The sequence below is a fragment of the Chiloscyllium punctatum genome, chromosome 1 (assembly GCF_047496795.1).
Source record: "Chiloscyllium punctatum isolate Juve2018m chromosome 1, sChiPun1.3, whole genome shotgun sequence".
Taxonomy (NCBI): Eukaryota; Metazoa; Chordata; class Chondrichthyes; order Orectolobiformes; family Hemiscylliidae; genus Chiloscyllium; species Chiloscyllium punctatum.
Window position 1 is genome coordinate 32,142,755 of NC_092739.1, and position 20,897 is coordinate 32,163,651.

General features: G+C 41.3%; 1 protein-coding gene across 9 annotated transcripts in view; it reads left to right on the plus strand.

The window, feature by feature from the left end:
* LOC140488060 (bifunctional heparan sulfate N-deacetylase/N-sulfotransferase 4-like) overlaps positions 1-20,897 on the plus strand; it is a 905,491-nt gene that overhangs the window by 27,581 nt on the left and 857,013 nt on the right. For 6 of the 9 annotated variants that reach the window (XM_072587776.1, XM_072587868.1, XM_072588796.1 and 3 more), the window contains one exon: positions 7,674-7,803. The exons of 2 other annotated variants lie outside the window; for them this stretch is intronic. The gene's annotated coding sequence lies outside the window, so the exon portion shown is untranslated. Of the gene's footprint in view, positions 1-7,673; positions 7,804-11,958; positions 12,038-20,897 lie in introns of those variants that run through there. One more of the 9 variants, XM_072588113.1, reaches the window with a different exon arrangement.

Below are 20,897 nucleotides of genomic sequence, written 5' to 3' on the forward strand. Positions count from 1 at the left end.
CTCTCTGCCCATTCCAGTTGTGCAGAGTACTGCATGCTGGGATTGTGCAGCTCACCCTGTCTGGAAGATACTGCCAGGCTCCACCAGACTGGTCCACAACTCTGACCTTCAAATTCGGCAGATCTCTCATTTCCTGCACAATTGCCCTGGTTGAAGAATTGGCTACGTTTGACCTACACAGGGTCTCAATCAGGGGTATCTAAGGGAGTCACCAGCCCCGGTTACAGAGTCTTCTAGTAAGCCTTCCGTCCTCAAAATGAAGCCAAAAGGTGAGAATCTTCAACTATATGGGCGTTATTTCAGCTTCAGGTTACCAGCTGCAGAGTTCTAAGATGTGGTACCAGTGATCACCGATCCATTTCTACATCAAAGGAATCATTGACTGCTCCCTGTGTTATTCAGGACCATGAAAATTCATCACGATATTTCTTGTTTGCCTTGTAATTAAAACCTTTAGCCCAGAAATTATGATTGAGGATTCTTAGATTAATGCATCATGGAACCAGTCAGTGAGGAGACTATTTTATACCTTTGTCACTATTTTGGATGTTGTCCTGTGTAATGATACATGGTTAATGCATAATCCCACAGGAGTTTTCCAGGGAAGACTGGACATATTGCAATAGACCAAACCAAATCATCCGCCAACATTTCCGCCACCTCCAAACAGACCCCACTACCAGGGATATATTTCCCTCCCCACCCCTTTCCGCCTTCCACAAAGACCGTTCCCTCCGCGACTACCTGGTCAGGTCCACGCCCCCAAACAACCCACCGTCCAATCCTGGCACCTTCCACTGCCTCTGCAGGAACTGTAAAACCTGCGCCCACACCTTCTCCCTCACCTCTATCCAAGGCCCTAAAGGAGCCTTCCACATCCATCAAAGTTTTACTTGCACATCCACTAATATCATTTATTGTATCCGTTGCTCCCGATGCGGTCTCCTCTACATTGGGGAGACTGGGCGCCTCCTAGCAGAGCACTTTAGGGAACATCTCCGGGACACCCGCACCAATCAACCACACCGCCCCGTGGCCCAACATTTCAACTCCCCCTCCCACTCTGCCGAGGACATGGAGGTCCTGGGCCTCCTTCACCGCCGCTCCCTCATCACCAGACCCCTGGAGGAAGAACGCCTCATCTTCCGCCTCGGAACACTTCAACTCCAGGGCATCAATGTGGACTTCAACAGCTTCTTCATTTCCCCTTCCCCCACCTCACCCTAGTTCTAAACTTCCAGCTCAGTAACTGTCCCCTTGACTTGTCCGGACTTGTCCTACCTGCCTATCTTCTTTTCCACCTATCTACTCCACCAACTCCTTCTTGACCTATCACCTTCATCCACTCACCCATTGTACTCTATGCTACTTTCTCCCCACTCCCACCCTCCTCTAGCTTATCTCTCCATGCTTCAGGCTCACTGCCTTTATTCCTGATGAAGGACTTTTGCCCGAAACGTCGATTTTGAAGCTACTTGGATGCTGCCTGAATTGCTGTGCTCTTCCAGCACCACTAATCCAGAATATTGCAATAGAACTTCACGTTGAGTTCAAGACTCAAATATCTAACCATAAGTCTAATTGCAAAGTTTAAAAACAAATCCTCTCCTATTTACGTGAGTTGCAAAATTGATATAAAAGGTGTTATAATGATAAGCAATTGCAACAAATGTGCATTTTATTGAAAAACTAAATAGAGTTTCACAGCTTCATTGATGGCTAGCTGAAGAAATTAGGAAAGCATTAGATTCAAAGAGGCTCTTAGTGTTACCAAGAAAAGCAGAACAGTCAGTTCTTCTTGCGCACTTCCCAGTTATAGAAAAATCACGCTTTAGAGTCAGTGCTTAGTGTTGGCGATATAAATCACATTCTAGCCCAACACACGTTTAAAAACTTGTGTCTCCAATTCGTGTTGATGAAACACGCATTATAGCAGAATGACCTATCTGTTTAATGATTCGGGAGAATTTTATTAATAAGTAAATGATGCTCACTTTTTAAAAAAAAAATGTAAAAATGCAACATAAAAGTAAACTGGAAAGAAATATGTCAACCGATTGCAAGACCTTCTAGGTAAAAATACAGAGGATCCTGAGATATTGGTGGATCCCAAGTTATAGGTAGACTTCTTGGCTGCTGAGATAGCAGAAATTGTAATGGTGATTAAGAAATGGCTGAGATATAAAAGAAGTAAGGATAAAAGACATAAGTACCAGAAGTAATGGGGAACTAAAAGCCTAATGAAAGGAAGAAACCTAAAGCAATTAATATTAGTCAAGAACAAGAAATAGAGAAATTACTGGGACTAAAGATCACAAATCCCTTGGAACTGCTGGCCTACATCCTTGCGTCCTGTGGAGACACATGTAGGAATAGTTGATGAACTGATTGTGACCTTCCAAAATTCTCTCGATTTTTGGTACACTCCCAGAAGATTAGAAATAAGTAAACATAACACTATGATTTCAAAAGATGGAGAGAAGGTTATTGGGGAGCGATGGGCCATCTGGTCATAATGGAAATGCTGGGATTCATCATTATGGAAGTAGTTACAGCGCATTTAGAAAGTCATAACATAAATATTGTCAACATAGTTTTATGGAAGGAAAATCCTGTTTGACAAGTGTAATGGAGGTTTTTTTGGATGTAACTGGGAATTAGTGGCTGTGGTATATTAATAAATTTCAAAATTCACTGGATAAGGTGCCAGATGAAAGGTCTTACACAAAATGAGGACCCATGGGAATATAGTGATATATTGGCATAGATGGAGAGTTGATTAACAAAAGAGAGCAGAGATAAATGGGTCATTTTCAGGGAGACAGGCTAGTTGCATGCTATATGGATAAATAATTGAGCCTCTGTTATTTGCAATTTATGTTAATGACTTAGATAAAGTGATGGAATGTAATGTATCCTGGTTTGTTAGCAATGAAAAACTAACTGAGGCTGTAATGAGAACACAAAGGGTGGAATTTTCAACATGCAGACCCTGCTGAAGTGTTGGCACTGGTACAGCTTTGGGAAATTTCCTGTGGGCTTTGCTATGGCTCCTTAATTAAGCAATGACATCTGTATCTCACCTCTTTGTTCCTGAGCCAACCAGTGTGAAAGCGGTTACTAAATCTACTGAAGACGAATGCTGAATGTATTCACTGAAGCAAGTGCTATCAGCCTCCACCTCTCACCTAGGCATTGCTGCAGCTCTTTAGTTTCAGAGGCACATCCATGAGGCTGGGAACAACTGGCACAGCATATTTAGACAGGTGGCCACAACACACCTTCGGGGTAAGCAAGCCAATAGGGACTGTGTGAACATTGAGGTGGTGCAGGAATACTTGCTAACTGGTTTCCCATTCCAGATACTGGCAAGGACACTGGGTGGGAGAGCAGTGTGTATTCTTTAATTCAGGGAACAGACAGACGTTTCTGTGTCCATCAACTTGAATCCAGGATTGGTTCCTGCTGCTGAAGTATTCAAAGTCATAGAACAGTTGCAGGGCATTCTGTGAACAGCCACAAGATGTGGTCCATATTGGAACTAACAACATACATAAGATGAGGAATCCAGTTCTGCAATCGGAACTTGGGGAGCTAGGTAGCGTATTAACAAATATGGCCTCAAAATTAGTAAACTCCACTTTCTGCTAAAAAGTGTCACATGCAGGCGAGGACAAAAATAGGAAGGTGAGACTGAAGAATACATAGCCGGAATAATGGTACAGGAGTGAGGGCTTTAGATTTCAAGGAAATAAGAGATCGTTGGTTGCAACTCATTCTGTGCAAGAGTTCCTTAGCCGTACTCTCCCAGTGACATGGCTTTGTCCCTGTATTGTTTGGCATTAAGTGTCAGGACTCTAGCCTGGCTTTGCTGCTTGCAAGCAGTACTTTTGCAGTTCTGCCAAAATGAAACTTGACGTTCTATATTACCATTTGAGATATAAAAGAAATGGGCGGCACGGTGGCACAGTGGTTAGCACTGCTGCCTCACAGCGCCAGAGACCCGGGTTCAATTCCCGCCTCAGGCGACTCTCTGTGTGGAGTTTGCACATTCTCCCCGTGTCTGCGTGGGTTTCCTCCGGGTGCTCCGGTTTCCTCCCACACTCCAAAGATGTGCAGGTCAGGTGAATTGGCCATGCTAAATTGCCCGTAGTGTTAGGTAAGGGGTAGATGTAGGGGTATGGGTGGGTTGCGCTTCGGCGGGGCGGTGTGGACTTGTTGGGCCGAAGGGCCTGTTTCCACACTGTAAGTAATCTAATCTAATCTAAATAATTGACCAGACGTTCATGGAGAGTGTAGGATGGTCATGTTGGGAAAATTGGCGGCTTCTTAAAAGGGTTTTATTTTGAGGAAATGGGGTTGGGGTCGAATTGGTCTTGCTACCTCTGAAAGCAGATTGGAGGTGGATGAACAACAAGGCAGGCTAATTTGAAGGACCACCTCTGTTCTCTGATCCTTCAAGCTAATTGTTTGATACTATAGCCCTCCTTACTCTCGGCCCAGCAACCGTCAATCAAACCCCATACCCCCCATTGCCCCTATGCCACATTCACGAGTCCTTGTACTTATGTCACCTCAATATTCTTGTATAACCTCCATATTCCTGTTATTTCTCTCGTTCTCTCAAATTCACTATACTACCTCACTCATACCCATATTCCACCTCCATGACTGTTTCACTCAAACAATCTAATATAGTTCATTTTCAAGCCTCCTTGATGACTTTAAAAATACATTCTCATTCATGAAATCCATTCAAAAAATGTACAAACCAACGTGGTCAATCAATTCTTTTAAAAAAGCATTTATTTCACTTACCATATCAAATAAAGCCAATTACTTAATATTATAACTATGCATTAAATTATCGATACAGTATGCTGATGAGGTAGCTGCTTCTGGACTTTTGGAACCCAGCCAAGCATTCATAATGTGCTTGACTATGAAAGAATCAAACTTAGGAAATCTAAACAATACAATGTACTGAAATTTCAATAAACAGATGGCTACATTTTTGTTTTCTGTGCTACACCAGATGGTCTGTTATCAATGCACTCCAGCAACAAATTTTCTTCTACTGTAAATGAAAGCCTCCGATTTAACTTTCAAAATTTATTGGGTTGGGGATTTAAATCACTCCAGATCATGAGAAATGATTTTAAATTCCACCTCCAGCCATTTATATCTCTTTCAAAAATTAATGGTTCCCAATTGCAGTTGAGGGCTTTTCAAGCAACAATAATTGAACTGAGTTATACTCAGCAAACAAATTTGCTGGCTGTGCTCAGTTTGGGTTTCCTCTCATGCAATTCATGCAGTGCCCTTTTCCCCACCAGCACAAACAGGACCTGTTAGAAAGGAAGGTGAGAATTCCACATCTTAGTCCTGCCTACCACCTTGTCAGGTCTCACCACTTATTACAAATTCTCTACAATTTAGGCCAATAAATTCTAACCAGTCCTAAGACATTGCTACCAATAATACCTGATGTAGTAAATGATGTGAATACAATGTGTAGTTATCAATGTTTAGCAAGTTCAGAACATGAAGATTCACAGAGTGTATGTGTGGTTGAGTAAAGAAATGCAGAGAAAGTTGGAGTGACCGGGACTTCTAAAATATTAGGTAAAGTGCAAAACTGATTTTTGTCCAAGAATTTTATTTTATATAACAACATTTTCTATTGATTCTTATAGTATTCTTAATTAAGATATGAACAGTTCTTGGCAGTGTGATTATGTATGTTGAATGTTTAGTGCACAGTTGATGTTCCATTGAACATCAGGGTGCATCTCTATTCAAAATAAAAGCCAAAAGAGCAGCAGATGCTGGAAATCAGAAACCGAAATTGCTGGAAAAGCTCAGCAGATCTGGCAGCATCTGTGGACAGAAATCAGAGTTAACATTTTGGGTCCAGTGATCCTTCCTTGGAACAGATGCTGCCAGACCTGCTGAGGTTTTCCAGCAATTTCTGTTTTTGTTGTTGTTTCTGTATTCACTTCAAGGTCTTACTTGGTAAATTAGTATCAAAAGTTGTGCCTGAAGTTTGCTGATCTGCAAATTGCCATTTTGCTGGATATTGAATTACAGGAGCCATAAACTTTCTCCCAAAAGGTAAAACAGCATGAACACTGACCATCTATTTTGATATAAGTACCATACCTAATGCAGAAAAGACAACACTAAGGAGGAAACACTAACTAAGTAATTTCTGTCTGCAGATATCTTACTGAGAACTGACAGATGTTGTGCTCACCTCCATTTAAAGGTCACAGCATGATTGAACACTTGCGTTCTGGCTTCTTTTAGATGATTTGAAATAGTGATATCTAACATGAGTCTGATGTTCATGTTAATACAATGTGGCTCAAGTGACTGCTTATATATTCAGAAACAGAATTATTTATCTTTTTTGTTGTGAAGGTAGCCCATCAGCAAAAGAAGGTCAAACGCTATTATGGTCAAATCATGACTAATCCAAATGCTTCAAAGCCTAATGTTTCATGTTTACATGAACCTTGTCTGCATAAGATCAAGCTTACAACTAGCACAAATAATACTATCCAGATGCAATAAACCTATGCTAGCATATTTTACTGATTTGTCTGACAATGCTTTGAACATGAGTTTGCAAGTGAATTCCTACGTATTTGATGTTCTAAATGCATAATGACATTTTGAAGGCACCTTTTTCACATATTAAAATAAATTTAGGATTTTCAGTTGGGCTCTGTGTGATGTGTGCTTACTGTACATGCACAGGGCTCAGTTCTTTGCAGATGCACGTGCATATTTCTACTCAATAAAATAGTTGACAGCCATTCTCTAATATGTTTCTCAGGGCAATGCCTTGACCAACAGCGTTAACCTGATGAAGGACTTATACCTATAACATTGATTCTCCTTCTCCTCAGATGCTGTCTGACCTGCTGTGCTTTTCCAGCACCACACACTCAACTCTGATCTCCAGCATCTGCAGTCCTCGCTTTCTCCCAACAGAGTTAACCTGCCTGGTTTAAAATTTAAACAAAGCCTGGCTGTGAACTGTCAATTAGTATTCTCCATGGCAATGCCTGTACCTGTCAGAGTCCACTTGTCAGCATTCTCCTCTAGTGCAGAATAAATGTTTGTGTTTTTTTCCCTCTAAATTATTGAAGAGTTTAGGATGATTATCTTTGACAAAATGTGTTTTATTTCAGCAATATTCACTAATTGCCACAAAATTACTCCATTAAAATAAAGTCAAGATTGGGGCAGAACATGACTTTCTTTGTGCCTTCTCTCTATTTCTGTAACATTGTATTCTGCATTCTGTTCTACTCCTCTGATGTATTTATGGAAGGTTTGATTTGTGTGGCTAGCAACAATACTTTTCACTGCATCTCTGTACATGTGACAATAACAAATCAAACCAAGTCAAAATTGCATTCCACAAAGTTTGTTTCTCAATATATTGTACAGTGAATGTGCTTTGTGAGGGCATTGTTTCAGAAAACACAATAGTAATAGCAATATATTACTTGGTGCTCTTTCTAGTTGTGTGATTACAGGAATTCTCATTATTGAAGGTGTGACACAATAATTGCTATTTTTATAGTCAAACATTGTTCCCTGATTATTCCATTTGATCTGTCAGCTCCCATAACTTGCATTCTGATTTTTTTAATCACTAGGTTTTCTTATCAGGTGAGATTTCTAGACCCAGAGTTATAAGCCTCTCTTCATGCCATGGCAGAGGCAGATATGATGTGACAATGGTGGGATAAAAGGACCCAAATCCAGGATTCTAGACTCTCATTCCTGGTGAGTAGGATTTTTCTTGTCATGGGATAATTGCAGTAGAAATCCCAACGCACAGCAATTCCACCCTTGCCCAATCCAGTGTCAGTCAATGGGCATTTTTAGACTGGCTACTATTTTCATGGAGTTGGACCCATTTTGGTAGGCAGTATCATTCCTGAGAGTCAGGAACCCATTGGGGAAGCTTAGTCCGGTGTTTGAACCTTTTGAAAAGTAAAAAAATGCTGACTGCTTCATATGTCACAATGTATTAGGAAACAATAATTTAATCTTGTTTAGCTACAGTGATGAATAATTGGCATTTGGTTCACAAAGTGAATAGCCACTGAGTTGACAGCATTGTGAGGGTTCAGATTAATTTCTTCATTCAGTCTGTATGCGTCAATTTTTTTTTTGCAATTTGGATGCCCAAAGTAGCTGCAGGTAGGTTCATAGCACTGGGAAAGCAAAACAGGATGGTACTGAAGTGTAACATTTACATTCAATCTTTCTTGCAGAAAGATAAAAGATGATGTGTGCACAAGTGACAGAAAAGAGATTGGATAAACATTTCCTTAATGGTATATTTTTACTAGTTTGTATTCCACTAACTTAGAAAACAAATTGCAGTGAGGGAAAATGACTGACTGTACCTCAGTAAGGGACAGGCTGAGAAACAGACTGTGGGTAGAGATTGGATAAGAGAAACAAAGCCAGAGAGACCAAAAAACATTCCGTAGCTGTGAAATAACTGCACAGAGGATGGTATCCCGTCACCAAGTCCCCCTTTATTTATATGTGCATAGAACATGAAACTGGCCCAGCTAGCTTAGAATTGGCTCCCGGAGTGAACAGAACCTCTGACACTCCTGTCTCTATATCTGTCAGACAGGGCTCCCTGTTTGGAACTGTTAACCAGGTCCAATCTGGGAACTTATTCCATGAAGTCCACCAGGCTAACCTTGTTCCAATCACAACAAGCTGCTTATTCAATTTTGAGCTGTGATTCTGCTAGGAGATTGAAAGCACGGGAAATCCAGCTGAGCCAGTCTGAAGAGCTCTCCACTTTCTGCCAGGAATGAGAATGGAGCCATCTCACATTGATCTCCAGCTTGGTAGCACTCTTGTACCTGAGATTGAAGGCTGTGGGTGGAGTCCTGCTCCAGACTAAAGAACAACAATCCAGGCCGATGAGCCAGGAGTTTGGAGGCACTATCCTTAGGATGAGATGTTAAACCTGTCTACCCCATCGGGTGAATTCTGTGGCACTCTTTCAAAGAACAGCAGAGGAGTTGCCTCTAGTGTCCTGGCCAATATTTCATTCTCAAAAAAAATCACAGAAGAAAAGGACAATCTGATTTTTATTACATTGCTGTTTGTAGCATCTTGCTGAGTAAACACAAGCTTTTTAAAATTTCATTACAATATGTACACTTTAAAAGTATTATTGGCAGTAAAGCATCTTGAGATATTCATTGCTTGTAAAAAGCAGGTTGAAAGCATATGAAGCAGAAGACAAAGTGTCGAATCCAAAGTTGATTAGAGTCCATGGCTTCTCAGAAAATATGACTGTTATTCACATTGTCCCAAGAACCACAGAAAAATATTGCTTGTAGAAGGCCTATTCATGTGTCTGCATCATGGCAGAATCTGTTTCAGTCTCATACACGTCTTAGGTGTCAAATTTGCCTGTTGGTTGAGTAGAATTGGTTGGTATGTGTCATTATTAAAGGTTTTCAACATGTTTGGGGCGACCTAATATAATGTGCTTAATAACAAAGCGGAACAGCCTATCTGATCAAATAGGAGGGAGAATTGTGATTTGCAAGCAGAAAGTAAATGCAATGAAACATTTACTGCTGACTTTAGGAGAGCCAAGGGAATTACAGATATAAAGGATTGATACTCGTGTTGATGAAGTAGGATCAGCCAGCAAGAATGATATGTCGGAACTTGCAAAGTAGGCGTTGAAAATATGAAGAGACATGTACTTAGACTTACAGAAGCTTCTTGATAAGTTGCTACATTAAAGATTCCTGTGTAAAGCAGCAAAGTGTTGGGCTTAACATACTAGCACAGGTGGAAGGTTGGCTGGCAGGAAACGAATGAGGCATAAACAGGTCTTTTTCAAATTGGAAGAATGGGATATATGCAGGTCACGCAACTTTTTTCCAATTAACATCAATGAGGTTTAGTACATTGATATCTGGAATGAATGGTTGGCCTGATAAAGAAAGATTAGACTGGTAAGGCTTTTGACTACAGTTTAGAGTAATAGGTGGTTGTTTTAAGTTTCTAGGATACTGAATGGTCTTGCCAAGGTAGATGTGGAAAGTGAGGAGGACTAAAAGGTGTAGTCTTAAAATTAGGGGCCACCCTTAAAGGACAGAGATGTGAGGATTGAGGCTTTGGAACTATCTGTCTCTAGAGGCAGGGCTACTGAATCTTTTTAAGGTGAAGATCGACAGATTCCTGTTAGGCAAGGATATCCAAGGTGACACTGGGCGAATGGGAATGTGGAATTCAGAACCCATATAGTTCACCCGTGATCTGATTGAATGGCAGAGCAAGTTGAGGGTTGAATGATCTCATTCTGGTCCTAATTCATAAGGGGAGTCATACCAAGACAGTCCTGGTCAGAACCATGTTTTTTTGTTTGTGTGGTTCTTGGGACAATGTGAATAGCAGTTATGTTTTCCAGGACCTCATTTTCTGAGAAGATGTGGGCTCTAATCAACTTTTGGATTTGACACTTTGCCTTCTGCTGCTTATACTTTCAACCATCCTTCACTCTATAAAATGCTTGCCTTTCGAAATGCACTAGTATGAAGCACCAGCCACCTCTGCCAATGGCCTTCTCCAAAGGTGAGCTGCTCATAGGGGATTTACTTGGATTTAGTAATTTACCAATTTCCCTCAAATTAGACCAGCTCAGGAAACTGACACAGGCAACGTGCCCTTCACTTTCAATAGGGAATGAGTGGGTCTCACTCAGAGGCTTTGGGTGGATGTTCAACATGATCCTGGATTAGTGGTGCTGGAAGAGCACAGCAGTTCAGGCAGAATCCAAGTAGCTTCGAAATTGACGTTTCGGGCAAAAGCCCTTCATCAGGAATAAAGGCAGTGAGCCTGAAGCGTGGAGAGATAAGCTAGAGGAGGGTGGGGGTGGGGAGAAAGTAGCACAGAGTACAATGGGTGAGTGGGGGAGGAGTTGAAGGTGATAGGTCAAGGAGGAGAGGGTGGAGTGGATAGGTGGAAAAGAAGATAGACAGGTCGGACAAGTCCGGACAAGTCAAAGGGACAGTTACTGAGCTGGAAGTTTGAAACTAGGATGAGGTGGGGGAAGGGGAAATGAGGAAGCTGTTGAAGTCGAGTTTGTTCCCACAGGATCTCAAATTCCTGAACCTAAAGAGGGTAGATCTAGGGCAATAGGAGAAAACTTGTCTGTGTCTGAAAATCTGTTATTTTTTCTTTAAATAATGTAAAATTCAATGAAGTTGTGAATCCTGCACACACCCTTTGGTTCTGTCTAATTTCCCCTAAGCATAATAGACATCTGTATGGTGCAAGCAGCTTGTAATAGAGAATAATATCCTGAGCAAAGTGGGGCTACAAATCGGAGTTTGTTGTTTAGAATCAATGTTGCTAATTAATAAACTGTATGTTGTAAAATCAATTATTTTTTAATTTTTCAAGCTCAAAAATACCTATCCCCAATGGAATAGCAGAGTGCAGCTGTAAAACTTCAGTGATAAAGCCTGTGTTTTGCTGAGATTATACTGCATTTCAGTGAGACAGTGAAACCAAACACTCCTAACATAGGAAGACCCTGCACATATCCCATCCTCTGTTGTATTGATGGGCTAAGTCAAGGCTAGAAGTCATGGGTGCAGGGTGGAGGAGGACAGCGGTAATGAGAGGTGCTAAGTCCTATTTTAGATAAAGATGTAGTATAAAATGGCAAATTAGGAAAAAGAAAATAGCAACAATTGGACACCATGTACAGGAGATTCAGAAAGTAACTAAAGGGGCAACTTCAGACGAACTAGGTCCAACGAGTAACAAGTACGTAACTTGTTAGCAATCTTTCAAAGTTGACAACTGCCCAAACAGAAAGGAGATTGCTTTGGTGAAGGGATTTGTCTTAATTCCAAATGATATAAGCCAATTTGCATGTGAATGAATTGTGACAGAAGGATACTGACAGCCGGGGAGTGAAATCCTGTTATGTTCTGATCTGGGAGGTTTGCAGGCCTCGGTAAGGTAAAACTTTAACCAACCAATTTATTTTAGGAAATATGTAAAAGAATGAGAGGTGCACATTGGTACAGAGTAGTAAGTCAGGATATTAAAGGAAGGAGACAGTGAAGGGGGATTTGTGAAGGGATGTAGCATAGGCCTTAAGGGAAAGCGTGATGGGTGATCATTAACAGTGTTATACTGAAAAAAGGCATCTGAGTACTCTTCCCAGGGGGCACAAGAAATGGTTTGGATGTTTCATTTTCTTTGGCAATTACTGCCTCTGCTCCTTTGTCACAGGCACAGCATTAGATTAAATTACACTTAGAGCGTGGGAGTCAGTCATGTAACATTAATTCAGAAACAAAGAACTGGCAGAACATTTAATTACAGTGGGAACCACTATTACGGCACCACCTACAGGCATACCTGGAACTACGTTTAAATGTTGCTACTTTTAAAATGAATTTGTCGGAGACAAAGACAGGAATTTTAAAAGCATATTCAAAAATGGAAAACTACAGCTCACCCAATAATTTGAATATTTAATTGATATATACGTAATAAAATAGAATTATAATGATGATTATGACTTGGGTCAAATCAACATCGAAACATATATTCAATATTTGAGAATTCTTCCATTCAGTCACTGTGTAGCTGTTTAAAAAGTCAGGTGACCTTCTAATAATGGTTAGATATTAAAGTAAAATATCACCGCTTGAGTGTTATTACTGATTTGTTATTGCTTCAGTCAGATTAGAAACATGGAAACCAGTAGTAGACCACTCAGCCCTTTTGAGCACATTCCACCATATGCTGTGTCGTAGTTCTACTCTCTTCCCATAACCCTTAAATATATTCAGTGGCTTGGTTTACAACCTTCTGTGATAGAGAATTCCACAACTACCCATTGAGTTAAGATTGTTTCCTCATTAAGGATGGGTAACAAATGCTGACCTAGCCAGTGAGGCCCTCACCCTGTGAATGTATAAAACAATCTCTGTTCTAAATGGTCTATTCCATGTCTTGAGTCGTGAGTGTGGTGCTGGAAAAGTACAGCAGGTCAGGCAGCATCCGAACAGCAGAAGAAGCGATGTTTTGGGTAAATGCCCTTCATCTGGAATTCCATGATGAGACTTTCCTGATTTGTGACTTCCCAATCAGGAGAGAAACATCCTCCTGCAACTGTTCTGCCTAGCCCTCTTTACAATTTTATATATTTTAATCAGATCTGCTCTCAACACTTCAAAGTCTTGTGAATACAAGTCCAGTAGAACCATTCCTCATTTGTCAGTCCTACCATCCCTGCTATCAGCCTATTGAACCTGTGCGGTATCCACTGTCTGGCAAATATACCATTTCTTAGATAAGGAGATCAAAACTGCACACAGTATTCCAGGTGTGGTCTCACCAAGGGCTTGGATAACTGTTCAGAACAAGTGGTAAGCCATTTAGAACTGAGACAGAGATATTTCTTCTGTGAGGATGGTGAATCTCTACTAAGGAAGTTCAGTCATTAAATATATTCTACACTGGTAGATTTCTGGTTCTTGAAGCGATCTAAGGAAATAGGGGTGGTGAAGGAAAAAAGCATTGAGACGGATCATAACAATGATCGAAATGCACCAGTATGAAGCACCAGCCACCTCTGCCAATGGCCTTCTCCAATGGTGAGCTGCTCATAGGGGATTCACTTGGTTTTAGTAATTTACCAATTTCCCTCACATTAGACCAGCTCATGAAACTGACTCAGGCAACGTGCCCTTCACTTTCAATAGGGAATGAGTGGGTCTCACTCAGAGGCTTTGGGTGGATGTTCAACATGATCCCACAGGATCTCAAATTCCTGAACCTAAAGAGGGTAGATCTAGGGCAATAGGAGAAAACTTATCTGTATCTGAAAATCTGTTTTTTTTTAAATAATGTAAAATTCAATGAGGATGTGAAATCTCCTCATTGAGCATCAATGGATCATGATCATAACGAATGGTGGAGCAGGCTGGAAGGACAAAGCGGCTTTCTCCTGCTCCATGATCTAGTTGCGTGATCTATTCTAGTGCAGAGTTTCCAGTTTTGTATATTCCAGAAACTGATGGCCAATGAAGATGTATTCATTTTACAGCTGAAAGTCCTTCAAACATAGGCTAATGGTAGGGGGTAAGAGTGGATAGATGTTCCAAATCAGTCGTGATGGAAAGGAAACTGGAGCTTCTCCATCACTGTTAATAGCTTCAGGCTACAACATGGAGTATGCATGTTGCCATAGCAACTCAAACCTCTTGGATTGGTGGGGATTGAAGTACTTTTGGGGCAACAGTTAGCTCAGTTGGCTGGACACCAAGTGCCAATTTTGTGCCAACAGCACAGGGTTCAATATCTGTTCCAATTAGAGTAGATTCAGGACCTGTTTCTTGCAGGTGGTGGAGGTCATGGTACTGTAGCTTGGAACTGCCTTAAGGCAAAACACCCAACAAGATGAAGGCCCATCTCTTGGCTGGCCTTTTGACTTTGAGCACAGTAGCAATGTGAGATGACAATAAAATCAGGTAAAGGGCCATTTCTGAGCTATTCCTTATCACTGTCCATCAGTATCCCCCTTTTTAGAGATTAGATTAGATTCCCTACAGTGTGGAAACAGGCCGTTTGGCCCAACAAGTTCACACCGACCCTCCGAAGAGTAATGCGCCTAACACTATGGGCAATTTAGCATGGCCAATTGACCTGGCCTGCACATCTTTGGACTGTGGGAGGAAACCGGAGCATCCGGAGGAAACCCACGCAGACACGGGGAGAATGTGCAAAATCCACACAGGCAGTAACTCAAGGCTGGCATCGAATCTGGGACCCTGGTGCTGTGAGGCAGCAATTCTAACCACTGAGCCATCATGCCACCCATAATTCTTCATTCACATTCACTCCTTTCACTGTAACTCATGGAAATAAAGGATTCAAATCACTGAAACAAATACTTTTAAATTCCCTTTTGCATCTGGCTAAAAATTCAGGTCAATATTTCTTCAGATAGGCAAGGCTAGGAAGGAGAACCTGTTTGGGGAGTATCAAGCACGAGGAAGGAAATTGACAAACAGGTCCTTGAGGGTCATAATCTCTGGATTACTGCCCGAACCATGTGCTAATTGGCATAGGGATTAGAAAATTAGGGAAGTAAACATGTGACTAAGAGATTAGTATGGGAAAGAGGGTTTCCGTTTCATGGGACATTGGCATCAGTTTTGGAACCGGGGCAACCTGTACTGATGGTACGGTCTCCACCTGAACCAATCTGGAACCAGTGTTCTGGCGAAAAGGATAAATAGGGTGGTTGTGAGGACTTTAAAATTGTGAATCGGGGGAAGACAAAGGAAAAGCAACATGGAGTCAAGTAGAAAGATAAGCAGCAGGTTAGCATATGTGTAGGGTTTACGTTCAAGGCAGATTAGGAATGAAGCAAAAAGGAACGATCTATTAGATAGAGGTGATGGAAATCTTGAGGATAAGAAAATTAGTGTTAAGGCGCTTTACTTGAATGCCCGAAGCATTTGTAACAAAGTAGATGAATTAACAGCACAAATCATCGTAAATGATTATGATGTGATGAGCATCACAGAGACATGGTTGTAGGGGGTTCAGGACTGGCAGTTAAACATCCAAGGATTAACAATTTATCGAAAAGACAGGTAGAGGGGGTGGAGTTGCCCTGTTAGTTAAGAATGAAATTAAATCTATGGCACTAAATGACATAGAGTCAGATGATATGGAGTCTGTGTGAGTGGAGTTGAGGAGCCACAAAGGCAAAAAAACCATAATGGGAGTTCTGTACAGACCTCCCAACAGTGGTCAGGACCAGGGATGCAAGATGTACTGGGAAATAAGGCATGTCAGAAAGATATGGTCATGGTGATTATGGGGGATTTCAATATGCAAATAGACTGGGTGAATAATGTTGCCGGTGGATCCAAAGAAAGGGAATTCATGGAATGCTTACAGGATGGCTTTTTGCAACACCTTGTGATGGAGCCCACAAGGAAGCCGGTTATTCTGGACTTGGTGCTATGTAATAAGCCAGACTTTATAAAAGATCTTAAAGTAAGGGAACACTTAGGAGGCAGCAATCATCATATGGTAGAGTTCAGTCTGCAGTTTGAAAGTGAGAAGGCAAAATCGGATGAAATGGTGTTACAGTTTAAATCAAGGTAATTACAGGGACATGAGAGATGAGAGAAGGACTGATGGAAATCGACTGGAAGCAGAGCCTAGCAGGGAAGACAGTAGAGCAACAATGGCAGGAGTTGCTGGGTGTAATTGAGGACACAGTACAGAGGTATATCCCAAAGAAAAGAAAGATTGGTGGGGGGTTGGTGAGCACAGTGATTAGACGACCATGGCTGACGAAGGAACTCGGGAAATGTATCACAGAAAGAAACAAAGGAGTGGCAAAAGTAGAGATTGGGTCGTTCCAAATTGATCCAAATTCCCGCCTCAGGCAACTGTCTGTGTGGAATTTGCACATTCTCCCCGTGTCTGCGTGAGTTTCCTCCGGGTGCTCCGGTTTCCTCCCACAATCCAAAGATGTGCAGGTTAGGTGAATTGGCCATGCTAAATTGCCCATAGTGTTAGGTGAATGGGTAAATGTAGGGGAATGGGTCTGGGTGGGTTGCTTTTCGGAGGGTTGGTGTGGACTTGTTGGGCCGAAGGGCCTGTTTAGACATTGTAAGTAAAGGAATCTAATCTAATCGCTATCTAATCTGATGCAGGAAGGCTAGTGATGGGAGATAAGGAAATAACTGAAGAACTTAATAAGTACTTTGTGTCAGTCTTCACAGTGGAAGACATGAGTAATATCCCAACAACTTAAGGAGAGTCAAGGGGCAGAGTTGAGTATGGTGACCATTACAAAGGAGATAGTACTTGAAAAGCTAAAAGGTGCAAAAATTGATAAATCTTCTGGCCCAGGTGGACTACATCCTAGATTCTGAGGATGTGACTGATTAAATAGCGGAAGTGTCAGTTGTAATCTTTCAAAAATCACTGGAGTCAGGGGAAGTCCCAGATGATTGGAAAATTGTTGTTGTAAGCCCTTGTTCAAGAAAGGATCAAGACAAAAGATGGAAAATCATAGGCTGATTAACCTAACCTCGGTTATAGGTAAAATTCTAGAATCCATTGTTAAGGATGGTATTTCTAAATTCTCGGAAGTGCAGGATCGAATTAGAACAAATTAGCATGGATTTAGTAAGGGGAGGTTGTGCTGACAAACCTGTTAGAATTCTTTGAAGAGGTAACAAGTAGGTTAGATCAGGAAAACCCAGTGGATATTACTTCGACTTCCAAAAGGCCTTTGATAAAGTGCCTCACAGGAGGCTGCTGTGTAAGGTGAGGGCTCATGGTCTTGGGGGTGAGTTACTGGCATGAATTAAGGATTGGCTGACAGAAGGCAGAGAGTTGGGATAAAAGGGGTTTTTTTGGTCTGTCAGCTGGTGACAAGTGGTCAGGGTTCAGTGTTGGGGTTGCAACTGTTCACTTTATATATAAATGATCTGGATGAAGGGACTGGGGGCATTCTGGCGAAATTTGTTGATGATACAAAGTTAGGTGGACAGGTGGGTAGTTCTGAGGAGGTGGGGAGACTACAGAAAGAGTTGAGACAGTTTAGGAGAATGAATTTCATCAGCCATTTCTTGGACGAACGTAAGCAAATGTGAGGTCTTACACCTTGGGAAAAAGAACACAGGCATGGACTATTTTATAAATGGTGAGAAAATTCATAAAGCCAAAGTACAAAGGGAGCAGGGAGTACTAGTACTGAATTCTGAAAAGATTGACTTGCAGGTTGAGTTAGTGGTTAAGAAAGCAAATGTGCTGTTGTAATTTATCTCAAGAGGGTTGGAATGTAAAAGTAGTGATGGGCTACTGAAACTTTATAAAGCTCTGGTTAGGGCCCGTTTAGAATACTATGTCCAGTTCTGGCCCCCACACCTCAGGAAGGACATACTGGCACTGAAGTGTATCCACAGAGATTCACACGGATGATCCCTGGAATGATAGGCCTAGCATACAATGAACGGCTGAGGATCCTGGGATTGTATTCATTAGAGTTTAGAAGGTTGAGGGGAGATCTAATAGAAACTTACAAGATAATGCATGGCTTAGAAAGGGTGGATGCTGGGAATTTGTTTCCGTCAGGCGGGAATACAAGGACTCGTGGGCACAGCCTTAGCATTAGAGGGGGTAAATCTAGAATGGAAATGAGGAGACATTTCTTCAGCCAGAGAGTGGTGGGCCTGTGAAATTCATTGTCATGGAGTGCAGTGGAGCCTGGGACGTTAAATGTCTTCAAGGCAGAGATTGATAAATTGCCTTTGATACAATAGACTCCATGAAATCTTACCCTGTCTTTTCTCACCCTGTTTTTTTCTAAAGTTAAGTTCCACCCTCATCTCCACTCTCAAGTCAGAAGAATGCAAACTTGAACAGAAATGGAGGATAGGTGGTTTAGTCATTTATTGTTGGATCTGGCTGGGCCACATAAAGCACTGTTGGATCCTTCCTTTCATCTGCCTCCAAACTTTTCATTGCTCCAGGATCAAATTGAAATAGGAATAGATATCATAGCTGCTCTTATATAAAATGCTGGAAAACAGACTTTGTAGGTGAGGTGGCATTTGTGAAAAAACGAACAAGGGTTAATGTTTCCAGTTTGTAACCTTACACCAGAATTAGAAACAGTTTGAAACACAAAGGGTTTCATAAGAGGTGGTGAGGATGGGGACAGAAGGAATGTGAAAGACAGAAGAGATTGAGTAACAGAAATTTATTCCTCTGGGACAAAAGTGAATAGAAATAAGGCAGGAAATGAGCTGAAAGCAGAACTTCTTGTGGTATTGGAGCTTTTGCCTGCCAGCTGGTGAGAAACCCACACTCTTCCTTCTTAGAAAAGGTCAACAGAACTATACACAATATCAGGCAGCAGTGAAGCCACCTGCAGGCTACCCCTGGAATCAGGACCCTGTGGACAAAGGTATGGTCCAGTGAAGGCTGATGCGTGATTGGAGCAGCTCGAGCAGCCAACAGTGTCACTGAGTAGGTGGTGATTGCTGCCGGAATGATACCAACCCACAGATGCCAGAGCCCTAGGATTATCGAGGAGCCAAGCTTCATATAAGTGATGTGGTGAGGGGGACTTGTGGGCGAGAGAGGTCAGAAGGAATAGCAGTTCATTGATCCTCATTACAAACACCCTGATGTTCCGATGTCAATTCCGTGGATCATTGCCTTTGATCAAGGAGCCCCTCCCACCCCCACTACCAAAGTGACAAGTGGCCCACACAGTTTGACCTGTTGTGCACAGTGCATGTTCATCGTTCTATTTGAACCCAGGGTAATCCCAGCAGCAGTCGGCTAAGATCCTCAAGTGACCCTAACTGGTCACTTAAGGGCCTCCACTGATAGTGAAGTATAAAGAGTAACTGTAGTGAGAGAAGATTGCACTCAAAGAAATAGAGGAGATGCTGGTTTTAAAGAAATATAACCTGGAGTAAGCAAAGAAAAGGAAACAAGGTGGGGTACAGAGTTTATGGTTTGAAATTGTTGAAATTAGTGCTAAGTCCAGAAATTTATAAAGTGTCTAATTGAAAGATGAGGAGGTGTTCCTCAAGTTTACATGATGTTCGGTTAGCATGGTGTATTGGACTGTTGCATGTAAGAATATTAAGTCAGTAAGAGAGCAAGGAGGAAAATTTAAAATCAATGGCAACCTGCTTCTTTTCACCACTAACAATATCTGCTGCAGCCCCCTTCCTCAGACTGTTCCACCTTCATTTCCATCAACTGTGTGGAGCTCATGAACGTTTTAGTTCAGGAGTTTAAGATATTTGATTGGGTTGCCTCTGTCACTGCCTCTGTTCCCTTAAACCAGTCATATAACCATTCAAACTGCTGCAGCTAAACACTATTTCATGGAAGTGGTTGTAGTCAGCAAGGAGAGGAAACCTTTCAGTGTCACTAGATTGCATACAAAATCTCTCATATCCAAATCCCAGAGGGTAATTCATGTGATACTCAGTCAGCATGTTTTGCTTTATATTTAGACAATAGGGAATCCATTCTCTAATCCAATTGTGTTTGATTAACTCTACCCAATCTACAGATTAATTGGAGTAACCGATATGACAGTAAGGCTATTGTGCTTATTACTAAATGCAGCCGTATTGTGTTAGAAACAAATGTGCAAGCTAATGAAAGCTTTATTTCACAGTTGCACTTGTAATTCACCAACGAATTAATGCAAATATATATTGTACTTGGCTTAGTTAGTAGTAGCATGAAAATATTAGTGATTTTATCCAGTAATAATCAAAGCTTTGCCTTGCTTTGATACTTATTATTCAGTGGGAATCAGAGGGCATTGATGAGAATCTGTGGCTAGTAATTGGCAATCAAATCTTTTTGTTTGCTTCTGCAGTTGTGTTGTGATTATTTGCACTCTATATGAATTCTTCTTTGAGAGACATCTGTGGCCATATGCTTCATAGAATCTCACCATCTATTTTAATTCATGGAATTGTTCCCCACATCTTTTATTTTTTTAAAATGCATTCACATTTTTATTCCATGAATTAATTCCTTAGGTCCCCATTTCTGAATGAATGGTTTTTAAATGCACTGTAGTGACATGATTTTTAAATCTGAAAGTTGCACTGTCATGCAAATACAGTTCGTCAAATCTCTTTTAAACACGAAAGTTCTCAAGGACATAAAGGCTCTAAGTATTGGGCAAAGACCAATTTAAAAAGTGGTGCCAAATGTTCACAGGTGACATGTACATTGAAAGAATAGAAATCTTTTCTGTGAATGAACTCAGCTATTCTATGATATTG